We start from the raw sequence: 3,294 nt of genomic DNA on the forward strand, positions 1-3,294 counted from the left end.
AAATGATATCAATTATCTATGACTTGACTTGGAAACCATAGAAAAACGTAATGACAAATAAAATTCAACAGGCAGGAATTGAAAAATCGAATCTACCTACATGACATAAATAAACCACTACATGGCTTATGGCATAAATAAACCCATAATAAACCATTCTTGGTGATTGGTTTATTTATATTATTACTCTAAGGTTTATTTATGCATTCTTGCTTATGGCATCCTCAATACTAGAGGTGGGTCCTGTGAGTACTTTTCGTTACTGGGTACAGTGAGTACAGGTACAAAAAAATACCGGTTACAAAATACTGAAAAGTATTTTATACCGACCTGAGGATTAATTAATAATAAGTAATTTGTAAACTGTACTCAGATCATTTCTACCCACATATTCTCACAAATTTTCTACTTAAAATTGATTCCCCCAATAATTATTCGAAACCAATGGGTTGTAGAGAACTTCTGTGAAAATTTTTTCCTGTTCATAAGTACCTATTAAAGGGTTTTAAAAATTACTGCCGCATATGAGAAAAACTCTGAAGAATGAATTATTTAAAAAAACAGTATTTTTACTTGCTGTAAAAATATAATTATGTAAACAATGAAATGTAATCATGTACATATTATTTTATGTATGTAAAACATAAACTAACTCAATAATCAATAAAAATAAAAATAATAAATTCTTTACCATACAAAAGTGATAATTTTAAGAAGATTTATATTTATAAGCAGATAAATAATAAATAAACACAGGTTGAACTCTGTGGATTTACTATCATAACCATGAATGAATTTTACTTTAGTCATTGATTTTTTTTTTTAATAATTTTTTTGTTGAATACATATACATACATAAACTTTATATTAAGTAAAAAAGAAAAAAACTATAATTTTTTATCTTATATGTAGATATAAGTTAAAAAAAAATTATACAATTAAACAAAAAATATAGTACAATAGTATGCATATATGTATAATATAAAAAAAAAAACATCCGACAAAGGCATCGCCAGTTCGTGGGTATACTTGTGTTTTATTATGCGGTTAAGATTATAAATTATAACATTATGTTTATAATATTAAAAAAATATTTATAAAACAAATAATTCCGTATTTACAAAATTATAATAAAAAAAAAACAAGTTAAATAAAAATTAAGAATTTGTAAAGTTACAGCAGGAAGGATGTTATAGCAGGTAAGTATTTGTGTCATTGGTAACGATCCAAGTCTTTATTAAATTTTTGTATACGCTGTAAGATGATATATTTTTACATCTAATTTATACAATGTGATAGAGTGCATTGTAAATTTTTGGCGCAATGAAAAAAGCATGTCTCTGTGCAAGCTTAGTTTTGCATAGGGGAACCTCAAATGCATTATTTACTCTACTGCTGGAGCGATTTTCGTTTTTTGTAAAGTATGGATTTTGTGAAAATATATATTTCAGACATTGCATACAGTAAATTTTTCTTATATCTAAAGCGGCCGCTACACTATTCGCTTCGACGCTTCGACGAAGTCCTCGACGAAGTTCGAAGTGCGTGCCCACACACTTCGCAACTTCGCGAGTAACTCAGTCCAACCAGTCAGTGATTGGTTTATTTATGCCGTGACGCATCGAGTCCTTTGACTCGGGCGCATTTACCGACAACAATCGGAAGTCTTGCGAAGCGAAGCGAAGATGCCCGAAGCGAAGCGAAGTTCGTGCCCACACTATCGTATTCGGTCAACTTCGATCAACTTCGCGAGTAGTGTAGCTGGGCTATAAGAGTTCAGCTTCTTGGAATAATTTCAAGGAGGGGTAGGTAAAATCTTTATTCAACATTATTTTTAGAATTAATATTTGAGTAATTCTAGTGGCTTATAAAATTATTATTATTATGGGTACCCCCCATCCAATTATTCCATAAGATATTGATGATTGCACCAATGTATGTGTACCGGACGGTGTGTACCGCTCTCGGCGGCCGTCATTTCATAATGGTCGAAGCGCGGAGCGGGAGCGTGGTTTTAGAACTTACGTGGGGCTTCGATACCTCGAGTCCCGCTCACCCCCGCATCGCTTCCCCTCACCGCAAGCGCCCGGCCGGCCCAGGCGACCGCCCCGGACCAATCAACGTGCCCCTAAGCAACGTTGTACGGGGAAATATTTTTAATTGATGATTTATTGAAATGTTTAGACTAAGTTTTAGAGAGTTTGGCCGTATATATTACGAAATAAAATACATTTATAAAACGGCCGGACTCTCCTTAACATAATTAGTCAATAAAAATTAGTATTAATTTAGAATTAAGAAAATTAAATATGATTTCCCCTGAATATGTTGGGCCGGGGACCCCCACACTGAATGAATTATGTACAACTGATTAATAAATAAAAATGCTAGAGAGAAGTGGTTAGGATCGATTAAAAGAGCATAAAGAGTAGAGTAGTTCTAAAGGTTGCGACCTCCGCTAATTAAATCTTAGCGGACGTCACAGCCCGCGGATCATCAACAACCCGCGAATGAAGGCAGCGCGTCGACCCCGCCCTCCCCAAAATCGGGAGAGGGGGATTGCGCAATAAATACGGCGCGCCAGCCTTCAGCGCTCTCTCTCTGCCTTGGACCGCCACCAGCTACTCTACTCTGCTCTTCCCGACCACTTCTCTCTGGATCTGAACTTGGATACTTCTTTGACTTGGCTCCCCCCTGGATTTCTGCCCCTGCCTGCCTCCTCCCGCACCGAGGATAAAGCAGATTCCGGCCCCGAACTGAGCAAGGATAAAGAAGATTCCTGTACCGACCGGAGCAAGGATAAAAGCAGATTCCTGTACCGACCGGAGCAAGGATAAAAGTAGATTCCTTTACCGACCCGAGCAAGGGTAAAGCAGATTTCTACCCGGACCTAGCGGCCTACTACGGACTGACCGGCCCCCTATCTTACAGTCTGTGTAAAAGACCTAGCTGGTCGATTACAGTATGATAAACCAATTTCATTCTTTTAATGTCAACTATGTTATTCAATCATTTAAAAATTTAAGTTAAATACCTAAGTTTATTTATAAGCTTTTCTACGTTATTTGTCCATTTTAGTTGGCTGTCCATTATAATTCCTAGGTATTTAACTGTGTTCCCCGAATTCATTTCTACAGTTAGAACACGAAACAGGGTTGCAAGTATTGTTGTGAAATCTTATATTTAGGTGAGTTAAGGGGGCCGCCCTTTTGTTATTATAGAATGTAATTTAGATGGTTTTGATCATAACATACTTTTAATTGGAAATTAAAAATAAAAACAGGGTTGGTTGAA

The sequence above is a fragment of the Hesperophylax consimilis genome, chromosome 5, assembly GCF_061612785.1.
Source record: "Hesperophylax consimilis isolate HC1 chromosome 5, BYU_Hcon_1.0, whole genome shotgun sequence".
NCBI lineage: Eukaryota > Metazoa > Arthropoda > Insecta > Trichoptera > Limnephilidae > Hesperophylax > Hesperophylax consimilis.